The sequence below is a fragment of the Nyctereutes procyonoides genome, unplaced genomic scaffold (assembly GCF_905146905.1).
Source record: "Nyctereutes procyonoides isolate TBG_1078 unplaced genomic scaffold, NYPRO_anot_genome, whole genome shotgun sequence".
In the NCBI taxonomy this organism is placed as follows: domain Eukaryota; kingdom Metazoa; phylum Chordata; class Mammalia; order Carnivora; family Canidae; genus Nyctereutes; species Nyctereutes procyonoides.
In genome coordinates, this window is record NW_026575128.1 from 27,528,826 (window position 1) to 27,533,932 (window position 5,107).

Genomic DNA, 5,107 nt, shown 5'->3' on the forward strand with positions numbered 1-5,107 from the left:
TTGCTTATATTATGAGATTATAATAAAAAGAAACAGTAGCCTGTTGTGCTAAGTACAATTATCCTTTCAAAATCTTATATTATGAGAGCAATTACAGTTGTTATTAAATTTACTAATGAAAATCAGAAAAATGGTGAAAATTTTAAATGTTTATAATAAATATCATTTTCATAGTAATAAAATGTACATTAATAGTTTAAATAGATTCATAAGAATACAATAGGTATTATCAAGAAAATTTAACAAATGTCACTTTCTTCTAAAACAAAATATTAAATGTTAGGATCACATCGTATGAAGGATGTTTATGAGAGCTATTTTCAGTAGTGCATCAGATCATTATTTATTAAGCACCTTTTTACCTGTTGGTATGCTAATTAGCAATGTGTAGCTTTGGCTACATTAAATTGGCTTGGCCAACTGAAAATTTTTCCAGAAAGAAATACTACAAAATATCTTTTTATTTTGAAAAGACATTCAACTTAAGTTGCTTTATCTAGAAGGGCACTTATATTTTTTCTTATCAGTTTTACAAAAAAACACATGACTCAGATTCATCATCACCTAATTAATTTAGACATCTTGTAACATCCCATGGGAAAGAAGAGTTTATCCATGTAGAAAAATGGCAAACAAAATAGACCTTTGAGGCTAATCTGGAATTCTGATTTCATTAAGAATAAGTTTGGTCTACTTGGTCAAATAAGTAAAAACATGAGATTTGCACCTAACTTGTCTTATGACACTCTTAAAAAATAACATTTTGATTTGCTTGAATAAAATATGAGCAATATTATAGCCTAAAATGTTGAGCCATGATAAATTTGCAATGCTGAGAGAAAAGATAAGAACTTGCTTCGGCAAAATCGTGAAGAAAAGCTTTCCTTCGGAATTCTTCCAGCTTTGGTATGGAACATTTCCTCTGTTGTGATTTTTGCATTCCCTGGATGCTCAGCAAATTCTCCTTATGACAATATTTCAAAGGAGTATCTCATCAATAATAAGAGCTAAATTAAGAGCTAAATTAGCGATAGGTTGTTATCATGTCTCATATGATTGTGACTTGATAGGATGAATATTTTGAGTGAGTGTCTCTTGTCTGCTTTGACTGTCCTTAAGACTGGGTACAGTAAGTCAGCAGCAAGTTAGAGGGTAGAAATATACAGTTTGACTTATGGGTTTAAGTGAGTGTATCTCCAGCCATTAAATTATAGATTCTTAAAATATACACTTAAGTCTTAGAAACATTCTTATTAGTGACAAACTACTCTTTAGTGATTTTAAAGGACATTAATGAGGTCATGATTTATTAGCAAATTATGGTAGACAAAGGTCCCTTATACAAAAAACAAAACTTGTGTGCCCAGGTACATACAATTTAGAGCTTAAGAAATGTTGAATATTGAAGTTAAATGGGATTTTTATATTTGTAACTTGGATATTTACTTCATAGGAGAAAGCCTTTTTATTGTAATTCTATACAAAACTAAGGTTATAGTATTTTCATGTAGGGAAAAAGCATCACTCAATCTACTAGCAGAAATCAGGGTGCCCTTTTAAAAATAACTGTTTAGGCTGATTGATAAATCTAGGAAATGGCTTTTTAGGGAACTATCCTTTTTATGTATATCTCTTTATTAATAGTCAAATTATTTGTAGGTGAAGAATTATAATTAAAAAGCTGATTCAGTGCGATATAAAAAGATAGAAAGGTGAAAACCCTCAATACCTTTCAATAGTATTGATTCTTAAAGTGCAAAATGTAGTTTAAGTTCTTGAATTTATTTTGTAATAGTAGGGAATAACTTCTGCCAATCATTGGTATCATCTCATGTGGTACCATAATGACTAATGATACACAAATGTAAGATTACAGATGTAACTTGTAGTCAAAACCAGAGTCCTGTAAAAGATAAGCAAAGGTGAATCAAGATCTCTATTTTAACTTTTTGTAAATGTACTCCACTCACTGATAAAGTAAACAATGTGGAGTAACAGTGTTTAAGTGTGGTGGGATATCAATATATTGAAAAGTAGGAGGGAACTAGATAGATTATTTAAAGATGGGGAAATGGGACACATAAAAGAGGTAAATGTAAGTATTGCATGGGGGAAAAGATGCATGATATCTTAAGAATCTTTTTCATATTAGTTGGGGACAGGCTGCTGAGAAAATGATATTTTATTATTGAAAAAGAAAATTGACTTAGATGAAATTACAATAAAAACAATTTTTAAACATCTAGTTTGTAATAGAATTTAAAACCTTAGAGTTTGAAAAGGGGATTGCCATATATCTCTGTGCAGTACTTCAGATTTTCTATATCCTTGGTAATAAATAGATGGTGAAGTGAATGAGGAGATAGAAAAGTTCCTTACATTTCTTTCAGACTTTGAGTACACCATAAATTAAATATTGAAACAATTTTTACAATAGTTTGCTTTCAATTATGACTGCTAACGTTATGCATTGATTTTTATTATTTTTATATATTAAAATTGTGTTCTCTGCAGCTAGGCAGACTGATTGTTAGTTATGTTGGCTAAGGTAGTTTAAGTTGTAGTAACACAGTATATTGAAAGCATAGGCTAAGTTTCTGAATGCAGTTTATCCGCTGTCATTGTTCACCCTTAAATAAATGTTAAATAAAATAATTTCCTGCTTATTAAATTTAATGAGTGTATGCCATATAAAATTTTTCATTTGATAGGAAAAAATATTGAGAATCTTATCAATATAGCTTTAGTTAAGCTATTTAAAGAGTTGGTTATGTAGGGTATTTTTCTTTCAATAAGACATGAAATTGAACATTCTATATTCTTAATGTGATTAGATTTTTCTGTGAGCATAAAAATCTTACTCATATCATATAATAAATTGAACTTTTGGGTAAATTTTTGAAGAGAGTATCTAGACGGAGTAAAATGGGAAGCTGAAGCAATAGTTCAAATAAAAAACTACTTTGGTTTCAAATATATATGTTTTTCAGAATAGATGTTCAGATCCAATTATCTAGAAAATGCTCTCAAATCTATATTTCAACTTCAATGTTCAGAATAGAACATTAATGCATCTCAGAAGATTTTGGAACTAATGAAGTGAATACTACTCTGGACTTAAATCAGAGTAACCATGATGAGCAGATTAATGAGGTGGAAGAGACAAGAATTTGGGGGAAGTATGACCTTGTTTTCATAATATTTATAGTTTAGAAAAAGAAAGCTTTGCAACTCATATTTTAAACTTCAACTGTTAAGAAATTCAAATAAAATAAATTTCTGATAAATAAAAATAAAGCTGATATTTAAAATAAATATTAAAGCTGATATTAAAAATAAATCTGATAAATAAAATAAAGCTGATATTCTAAAAGTCAAGTTCTGTTTTGAGAGATATGGGATCTTCTAATAAACAAGTTTATAAGGAATTTAGAGAATCTAAAATGTACAAAAATTTCTAATGAGCTATGGTTTTTCAGAGAATGTGATACATAAAATATGTAAGGACACATAACCAAAAGCCAGTTCAGAAGGGGGACACAACCAGGAAAGCAGTGTGTTAGGAAAACTAAAACCAAGAATAAGTGGAGATGTGGAAGTCAAAAATAATGCTGAGGATACACACACCTCTTTCTCAATCTTTCTCTCTCTCCTCTCCTCTTGCTCTTGCAAACATACAAACACCCACAAACACAATATATTCAAATATATACACGCACAGTGATATCTACATGTATACACACATGTACATGTGAATGTATACATATAGGTATACTGTCTCACACACACATACAGAGAGATGTCCAGCTAGACATAGATACACACACCCATATGTGCAATGATGTGGTAATTTTGAAACATTTTTTAGAAAAGAGTTAAAAGTAAACAAAAAACAAAGAGCAAGAACTAATAAAATTACATTTTGTTATGACCACCTTCTTCCTTCTAACAAGAATAATCCTGAAATGAACGGAGAAGAAATTCAAAGCAGTAGAAATCTAAGCAATGAAACTCAAGGTAGACAAGGAGATAGGTGCCTCTTTTCATGTTTGAACATCACAGCCCAGGTAATTTACAAGCCAGTGCACTGGTAACTATTGCCAGTAATGGAAAAAACAAACAAACAAACAGAAATGATATTAAAAGAAGAAAAATTCTGCAAACCACAGCTCTGTGAGCATAATGTAGATTTTGAACAAAATTTTAGAAATTACAAAAAGGCTTTTTTTCTTAATTTTTCAAAATAAATGGGTTTAGGTTTCTTAAAAAATGATTATTAATATTTACAATATGAATATTAAGAACAGCTGTTACAAATTTTGGATAAGGTTTCTAGAGTAATATATTGGAATGATAGGAATATAATATATCTTGAGTTTAGGAAGGCATTTACATAATTCTACATGACGTTATTTAACAATATAAATATGAAAAGGTGGTCTGAGTGACATTTCTAGTGGGTAATGAAACTTAAGATATTGATCAGGATAAGGGCCTCTGGTAGTGTTCTGAAGGGCCATATCCTTTTTTTAAACATACAATATAGCTAAAAAAAGAGGAAACATATATTTCTTGATTGGTTTGTTATCTCCTTTCCAGTTCTAACAGTCTACAAAGTAAAATTATTTCAATTTCACAGATGAAGGAACTAAGATTCAAAATGTTTAACTTTCCTCCTATCTGGAGGTAATTGCAGAACTTGATTTCAAACTCAGATCTACATGGCCCTTCCAGTGTATCTCCTGAGAGGACAAAAGGCACACATACCAAATTTGTGGTACCACAGAGCTGGAGAGTTATGTTAAAATGCAGAATGATGGAATCAACAGCTAGAGATATGGGGACCATGGGTCAGAAGAAACAGTGAAATTCTCTCGAAATTAATATCAATTTTAAAAGAAACTTCCAGAAAAATCAATGGAAGATATTCAAAATGGCAAAACATGTTTTATCAAGAGATCGTGTAAAAAAAATGTCCAGAAGTCTGAGTGTGAGCTTTATTAGTCAGTTTAATGGTGATAAAAATAAATGTGACCTTAAGCTGTATTAATGGAAATACTAATGAGGCAAAGAAAGGGAATCACACTGTTATCTTCAGATGTTAGAA